The sequence below is a fragment of the Trichosurus vulpecula genome, chromosome 4 (genome assembly GCF_011100635.1).
Source record: "Trichosurus vulpecula isolate mTriVul1 chromosome 4, mTriVul1.pri, whole genome shotgun sequence".
NCBI lineage: Eukaryota > Metazoa > Chordata > Mammalia > Diprotodontia > Phalangeridae > Trichosurus > Trichosurus vulpecula.
In genome coordinates, this window is record NC_050576.1 from 360,084,708 (window position 1) to 360,093,795 (window position 9,088).

Here is a 9,088-nt window from a genome sequence, read left to right on the forward strand (position 1 = left end):
TTGGATCTCTATTACCTCCAGGATTTAATATCATGTCCTCTGGTATTTATCACTTGTTGTAACCTTGTTTCTTCTTATCTTTTTAGTCTTCTTTACTTTAATCCACTCCATTTACTCTATGATTTATGTATGTTGGTCTATTTGCTTTCCTTCACACAGAATGATACTTCTCTTACATCTGAATCTTTCACCTATCACCTATTCCTGGAATGATCTCTACCGTCACCTGTGCTTATTAGTTTCCTTGTATTTCTTTAAGACACAGCTGGTGGGGCATCTAGGTGGTGCATTGAGTAGCGCATTGGCCCTGGAGTTGGGAGGACTTTAGTTCAAATCCAGCCTCAGACACTTGACACACTAGCTGTGTGACCTTGGGCAAGTCACTTAACCCCAAATGCCTAGCCTTCCCCCCTCCACAAAAAAAGACAAGTCGGAGAGGGAAGGCAGCACACAATATGGCTGCAGCTGAGCCCAGGGATCTGCTGTAAGGGCTGCAGGACCCAGCTGGAACTTTTGGGGCGGCAATACCTTTCAAGCTTCTGCAGCAGCCCTCAATATTACTTTTTCTTGGAAAAAAAAATCAAGTGGGCAGAGGTCATTAAGAAAATCCAGAAAGCTCAATGGGAAGCTGAGCGAACAAAGACACACTGCCCAACCACAGTGCCACTTCCCATTAACCCCATCCTTGCCAGTTTACAGCACAATATTCTCACCCAACCCATGTCAGCAGCTGTGCCACAGAACAGAAGGTTTGCAGCCCGCCCCATATGAAGGCATTTCAACCCTGCTGACTTTGAATGTGAAGAGGATTCATTTTGTGTGAGGTAGTGAGAAAATAAAATGTGAAGACTTCACAGGGAATATGTATGTGTAAATATATATCTATGTCTATTCGTATCTATACTTAGAAATGTTTAAAAGTCAAGAAACAGGGGAATAGGGAAGTGAAAAATTCTGCTGAGGCTGTAAGAGTCTGATTGCTCAGCCTCTGGGAAAGTTTACCCTGAAACTTTTTGTTCTTTCTTCTGGTTCTGGTTTAAAGATTTGCTCAGTAAGAATAGGGTCACTGTGACCTGCTTTCCATTACTGTAAAAGTACTATAGAAGAATGGAGAGGTCTCCCCTTCCCCTTATGCTATTTTCCTTCTTCAGATTTATAGATGTCACCTCAGTTGTAATCATTAACTAAGGGAATGGGAATTGGAGTTTCTGTGCCTTGATTTCCCAGTTCTTTGTCTAGCTTTTCATGCTCAGATTGTAAGCCCACCTCCCAGCCAATGGTGAGAAGGGTCAGAGGTGGGCAGGAATTATCTTGCCTTAGATATAATTATTGAAGCTTTGCTCCTTGTACGGGGCATCCCTTGCTAGATCTGTTCTGGCAGAGGATGCCCTATTCTCATGACAATTGAATAAAATTTTATTTCTGTTCCCACCCTGCAATGGCTCCTTATTAAAAATCAACTTTTTTAATTGGTGAGGGTTTTTCATCCCACACAATTTGATAACATGGAATTAAAAACTATTGATGAGAAAGAACAACTGAGAAAAATTATTGTTGGTGCAAGTGAGCCTATTGTGGGCCAGATCTTAGACAATAACTTACCCAAAGGAGGGTCTGTGTTTGTGTTGCAGGACCAGAAAGCCTTGGCATCCCTGAAAAGGGCTGCATGGGATTTCAAGCCCCTTCAGAAAGCCAGTGGCTTTATCACTTTACTACATTTAGGTAGCTGTGGAAATATGTCACTGTCTTCCAAAGTGTCCCTCCCTCCTTTCACTGCTGTGAGCAATATCAAGTCTCTATCATTCCCCAAATTTGACTCGGATGACAGTGAGCAGAAGACAGGAAAATTTCCACACACTATTCACGGCACCACCTACCTCCATGTTGGCACTTTCTTGAATTCCTTAAAACCCTGCTCCCAGCACAATTCTAGTGAACTCAATGGATACCTTGGTGTGAGACTTTCAACTTTAAATTTGGACAGTGGAAGATGGGAGCTGGAAAGCAGGGACTTGCATGAGCTCCCCCCAGGTACCAGCAAAAACCTATAAAAATGGCTCTGAACAAATGGTAGAGCTGCAGAACACACAAAATAATAGAGGGAAGCAGGGCTCCAGCCCAGGAAAGCCTAGATGGTCATGGGGAAGGGTCTATTGCCTGGAGCTGGGAGCGGAGTGGAGCAGAGCCCAGGCTGGGCTGTGCCTGGATCAACCAGTCCGGGAGCTAGGTGGACCAGGCCCTAGTGCCCTGAATCAGTGAACTATGGCAGTTACCAGACTTCTCAACCCACAAACACCAAGGAAAAGAGAGAAGGTTAGTGGAAAAAGCTGTGGGGACAGAGTGAAAGGAGTTTGCGGTTCGGCCAACACCCCAGGGACAGAGGAGGTGGTGCAGCTCTAAGGACAGAACTACAGTTGCAATTGCTTCTGGCTCCAGGCCCACTTGGTGGGAGGAATTAAGTGGTGGATCAGAGCAGGTGTACAGAACCTGCTTAAGATCTGAGTCATGGTCCATGTTGGCAGTTCTTGGGGGAGAAAGAGTGCTGGTGTGGCAGAGCTTGCAGTGTTGAAATAGCTCTGAAAATGACAGTGGAGCCCCACAAGCTTGGGACAAAATACTCTCTACTCTACAAGCAGTCATACCCCGACGAAAAATTCAAGGGTCAAGTAGTTGGCTGGTAACATGGCCAGGCAGCAAAAACTGACTCAGATTCAGACTCAGACTTTGGAATCTTTCTTTGGTGACAAAGAAGACCAAACATACAGCCAGAAAAAAGTAAACAAAGTCAAAAAGCTTACATCAAAAGGCTCCAAGAAAAACATGAGCTGGTCTCAGGCCATAGAAGAGCTCAAAAAGGATTTGGAAAAGCAAGTTAGAGAAGTAGAGGAAAAATTGGGAAAAGAAATGAGAGTGATGCAAGAAAACCATGAAAAAGAAGTCAAGGACTTGCTAAAGGAGACCCAAAAAAGTACTGATTAAAATAACACCTTAAAAAATAGACTAACTCAAATGGCAAAGGAGCTCCAAAAAGCCAATGAGGAGAAGAATGCCTTGAAAGGCAGAATCAGCCAAATGAAAAGGAGGCCCAAAAGACCACCAAAGAAAATACTACCTAAAAAATTAGATTGGAGCAAGTGGAAGCAAGTGATTTTATGAGAAATCAAGATATTATAAAACAGAACCAAAGGAATGAAAAAGTGGAAGACAATATGAAATATCTCATTGGAAAAACCACTGACCTGGAAAATAGATCCAGGAGAGATCATTTAAAAATTATTGGACTACCTGAAAGGAATGATCAAAACAAGAGACTAGACACCATCATTCAAGAAATTATCAAGGAGAACTGCCCTGATATTCTAGAGCCAGAGGGTAAAATAGAAATTGAAAGAATCCACTGATTGCCTCCTGAAAAAGATCCCAAAAAGAAAATTCCTAGGAATATTGCCAAATTCCAGAGCTTCCAGATCAAGGAGAAAATACTGTAAGCAGCCAAAAAGAAACAATTTGAGTATTGTGGAAACATAATCAGAATAACCAAAGATCTAGCAGCTTCTACATTAAGTGATTGAGGGGCTTAGAATATGATATTCTGGAGGTCAATGAAGCTAGGATTAAAACCAAGAATCATCTACCCAGCAAAAAAGAGCATCATGCTCCAAAGCAAAATATGAACTTTAAATAAAATAGAGGACTTTCAATCATTCTTGATGCAAAGACCAGAGCTGAATAGAAAATTTGACTTTCAAACACAAGAATCAAGAGAAGCAAGAAAAGGTAAACAAGAAACAGAAATCATAAGGGACTTACTAAAGTTGAACTTTTTGTTTACATTCCTACATGGAAAGATGATGTGTATAATTCATGAAACCTCAGTATTAGGGTAGCTGAAGGGAATATATATATATATATATATATATATATATATATATATATATATACACACACATATATGTGTGTATATATGTATATATACATATATACACATATATATTTATATATATGTATATATATACATATATACACATATATATTTATATATATGTGTGTGTGTGTATATATATATATATAGACAGAGAGAGAGAGAGAGACAGAGAGAGAGAGAGACAGAGAGAGAGAAGGCACAGGGTGACTTGAATATGAATGGATGATATCTAAAAAAAATAAAATAAAATGAAGTGATGAGGGAGGAATATATTGAAAGAGGGAGAAAGGGAGAGATAGAATAGGGTAAATTATCTCACATAAAAGTAGCAAGAAAAAGCTGTTCTTTTGGGAGGGAAGAGGGGCAGATGAGGGGGAATGGGTGAATCTTGATCTCATTGGATTTGACCTGAGGAGGGAATAACACACACACTCAATTGGGTATCTTAGCCCTCAGGAAAGAAGGAGGAAGGAGGTAAAAAGGGGGGTATGATAGAAGGGAGGGCAGATGGGGGAGGATGTAATCAAAGCAAACACTTTTGAAAAGGGACATGGTCAAGGGAGAAAATTGGATAAAGGGAGATAGGATAGGAAGGAGCAAAATATAGTTAGTCTTTCACAACAAGAGTATTGTGGAATGGTTTTGCATAGTGATACCCCTGTGGCCTCTGTTGAATTGCTTGCCTTCTTAGTGTGGGTGGGGACACAAGAGGGGAGAGAATTTGGAGCTCAAAATTTTAAAACCAGATGTTCAAAAAAAATTTTGCGTGCAACTATGAAATAAGATATATAGGTAATGGGGCATAAAAATCTATCTTTCCATATAAGAAAGTAAGGGAAAAGGGGATGGGGGGGGTGTGGGGTGACAGAAGGTAGGGTTGATTGGGGAACGGTGCAATTATAATATATGCCATCTTGGAGTGGGGGTAGGGTAGAAATGGGGAGAATATTTTTAATTCAAACTCTTGTGAAAATTAATGCTGAAAACTAAAAATATCAAATAAATAAATAATGATTTAAAAAAATAATAAATTTGGACAGTGGCAAGGAAACACCAGCAGTATACCCCTCATCCCACCTTCCTCCCTTGTCTGTTTTGTCAGTGTGTGTCAGAAGAGTCATCATCTCCAAATACGGTGCTGGTGGTGATGTCTCACGATGTCAGTGCCCAACGCCCCCAGCTCTCCCCAGGGCTCAAGTACACCAACCTATTCAGACCTGCAAGCACTGTCCCCCAGTGAGCATGCAGTATGTGGAGGCAATGGTCAACGTGGGCTACTCATATGACTGTGTCTTGAAAAAAGCCATAAAGAAGAAAGGTGAAAATACAGAGCAGGTCCTTGACTATTTGTTTGCACATGGACAGCTCTGTGAAAAGGGCTTTGATCCCATTCTGGTAGAAGAAGCTATGGAAATGTACCAGTGTTCAGAGGAAAAGATGACAGAATTTCTTCAATTAATGAGTAAATTTAAGGAAATAGGCTTTGAACTGAGAGACATTAAGGAAATTTTATTATTATACAACAACGACCAGGACAATGCATTGGAAGACCTCATGGCTCAGGCAGGAGCCAGCTGAGAACAGGCCCCCAGCCTACCTCTACCCTGCCATGGAGTATCTCTCCCTATGGGAGGCCCCAAGTATTCCCATCAGTCCCTGGAGGTCCCCTCCCTTTCTGGTGGGTTCACCCTGTACTAAGGAAGAAGAGAGACTGTGGTTTTGGGGTTGTTGTTGTTGGGGGTGGGAGGGGAAGAGACAGGAAGTGTACTTCTGTACCTGTTGGAGACTTATCACCACACATTGATCTGTGTGACAGTCTGATCTCTGTGGGAACAGGGAGGAGGACGGTAAAGCACAAGGAATGTTGGGACCTCTAAACCCTGCCCTTATGCCATCTAATTAATTTTATTTGTATTTTGATCAGTACCCTTCCCAGCTTGGCACTGGTTTTTCTGGGGGACTGTACATATATTCAAGACCAAACTTTGTTGGTGTGTTCTCACCCTTGAAATGAGCAGGAGATACAGGGGTGTTCTGGAGTTTCCCCTGAGGGAGACTCTTAGGTAGTCAGTGCTTCTTTGAATGTCATGTGTTCAACCAAAACATCCCTCACTGTTAGACTGGCTGAACTGACATCCATATCTAGTGCAATGGTTTATTTGATTTTACTTTTTTTTTCTATTAAAAATGAACTCCATTTTAAATTCTAACTTAGTGTAACACTAGTTCCTAAACTTTTAAACGCATGAAGAATGCCATTGAGTTTGAAGTCTGTTCTGCCCCTTCTGCCAGGCAGCCACTGTGCTTACCCATACTTAAGTCTTGGCTAAATCCTGGATCTAGTTGGAACAGGGCATCTAACTCCACCCCTTGACAACTTTCCCCAGGCTTTTAAGTCCCCAGTTCTAGGAAAATGTTCAGTTGACACTTTAATATTCAGTGTGAAACAGGAATTTCTTTGCAAGTACTTTCAAATGAGGTTGGGGGGATGATGAGTCCACAATCCATTAACCTGGCCCTAGTTCACCATTTTTTTTTCAGTTTTACTTTCCCCATCATTCTTGGGGAATAGATTATGTTACGTTACTAGAATACATTACGTTAGACTGATACATTTGGTAACATCTAGTAATAGGAACCCATCTCTTCGGTTTGCTTTGTATTGTGTTGTACATTGTTAAAGTTTTAAATTCAAAAAATACAGTCTTGATGAATCTAAAGTAATTTGCTATTTTGATTCTTTAGAAACAACAACTAATAAAGGTTTAAAAGGTTTAAAAAAAGATACCTTTCACCCTCTACTTTTATCAAGGGGCTTTTCCAAGTGTTTCTTAGATTACCTTCCATCTTCCTTGTTGTGTATCTTGTATACACCCAGTTGTTTTCATGTTCACTCCCTCCCCGATTAGATATGAAGGCAGTGACTGTTTTCACCTTTGTGTGTAAACCCACTATTTAGCACAGTGTCTGGAACATAGTAAGCATGTCATGTAATACTTGTTGACTAACGTAATGACAGACTCATTTATACACCTGGGAAATAGGTATCAAAAAAGTTAAACAGTAAAATGTTATGGTGGCAACATATTTTACTGGTAACCACAGGGGCCAAGCTATCTTTGGAAATCTAATCTATCTATTAACTAAAATATTCTAAAACATGTACTATTAACCAAAAAGAACTCACAAAATAGGCCCTATTAGACAGGATAGGCCCTTTATATTTCAGATTAGTTTATCTATAAATAAAATATAAGCACTGATTTTAGGGGGGGACTCAAGATTCAAACAAGATGACTCCTCCCTTGGGTAGATGTTCATTTAAAAAAAATGCTCACTACTGCAGATAATGAATTCTTTTTTTTTCCAATAAAAATAGAAAAGATGGATAGTTTTTATATTCTATAAGGTCCTTATTATTTTTGCTGTTGCAAATAATAATATTAATAATCTGAGTTTTCTTATGTAAACCCATTTAAAACAACTTAAAATCAAATATACTTGGATGACTTACTCAAAAAATTATGAACTATTTCAGTTATGAGGGGAAAAACATCATTTGTAAAAATCAAGTGGAGTGAACTCAGATGTATGAAATCCCATTAGTGCAATAGGAAGGGTGTTTAAGTTATTTCAATACATTAACATGTTCTAACAGTAATTCTAGGTACAGTATCATACATTGAATTGTTCTTCAGTACTGAGATGGGAACTAGTTCAAAGCTATTGAAGCCCAAAGTCAAATTTTCTGCACTGAGGAAAGAGAGGCTCATCATTAATACCCAGTGAAACTATTGGGGCAAAACGAAGACTTGTTCTTTCTTTGCCTGGTATTTGCATATACACAATACAGGGATTTCAGTTCACTAGTACATAATTTGAAACTCTCTGGAGAGACTTTACATTAAAAAGGAAAACAAAAACAAATCATGCATTCACTATTGAAGTCTAGAAATGTAATACAATTGATTACTACACCTCTTAATATTCTATACATTTATTCTACTTCCTCATCTCCTTTTTCGTTAAAGGTAGGCTAACAGAGAAATTGTATGCTGTCCTTTCCTGCTTGATATTTGCATCACCCTCCTACAGAGGCAGTGTTGTCTAGTGGTTAAAGCTCTAGACTTAGTGTCAGTGCTTCTGACATTTACCACCTGTTTGACATCTCACTCAACTGCTGTGCTCCTCAGATAATTCACTAGGTCATGTCTACTTAATTCTAGTAAAGGTGGTTGCCATGTAGCTGTTCCCTGTACTAAGGGGCATTACAACATGAGAGGAATCAAAATTTCTGGTGAGCCAACAATGGCATGCTGCATGTAAGCAAGCTGAGCCATCTTAGCCAGAGTAATTATTGTGTAAGATGAATTCTATACTCATCTTTGTGGCCCTACTCCTAGATTCTTTCTCATTGACAGAATTGAGGAGATAGACTTCTCCTAGGGTCACCAAATGCCAGATGTTTATCCTTACTCCCAGCTGTTCGCTACACCACTGGTCACTAAGTCCAGTGTGGGCAGGTATGGATGACTTATGATCTTCATAGTTGAAGGAAATTCCCAAAATGATGAGATCACTGAATCACTTCGACATTGGAGCACAGTGCCTTAAGCCTCATGTTCCTATCTCCACCTTTTGCTAATGTAGTGGGCTACTTGCTATGACCAGACCAACTATAGTGCTTAAAAATCTAGATTTGCTATCAAAGATAACTTTTAAATAGATAATATATATTAACAATGTCTGCTGACCCATATGCTTTCTCTCTCATCCCAAAAAATTCATAAGGATACATGCATTAAGGATATCCATGATGAAAATTAAAGCGAATCAGAGTAGACTTTCACAAATGATTTCCTATAGCAGATCACAGCTTAACAATCCCTCATTTGATTGAGAGTTGTGAAAAAATATGACCCCTTTCTCTTTATTGTTGGTTGATTTTTTAAAAAACATTTTACTCATAAAGTCAGGCAATTAACTGTATCTTCTAATGCCTAGCTATGACTTTAAGGGCACAGACGATGATTATATTTAAGATCAGCTCAGTAATAGGAGTTTTGTAACAAATTCTTGTCTGTAAAGTTAATTGTAATGTCAGGATGATCCTTTTACAGAGTTTTGAAACAACTGAAATAATACTATTAAAAACATATATAC

General features: G+C 39.4%; 1 pseudogene; it reads left to right on the forward strand.

Annotated features, from left to right (window-relative positions):
• The first annotated feature begins 455 nt into the window (after nt 1-455).
• On the forward strand, nt 456-5,503 carry LOC118847251 (annotated as a pseudogene).
• The last annotated feature ends 3,585 nt before the right edge of the window (nt 5,504-9,088 follow it).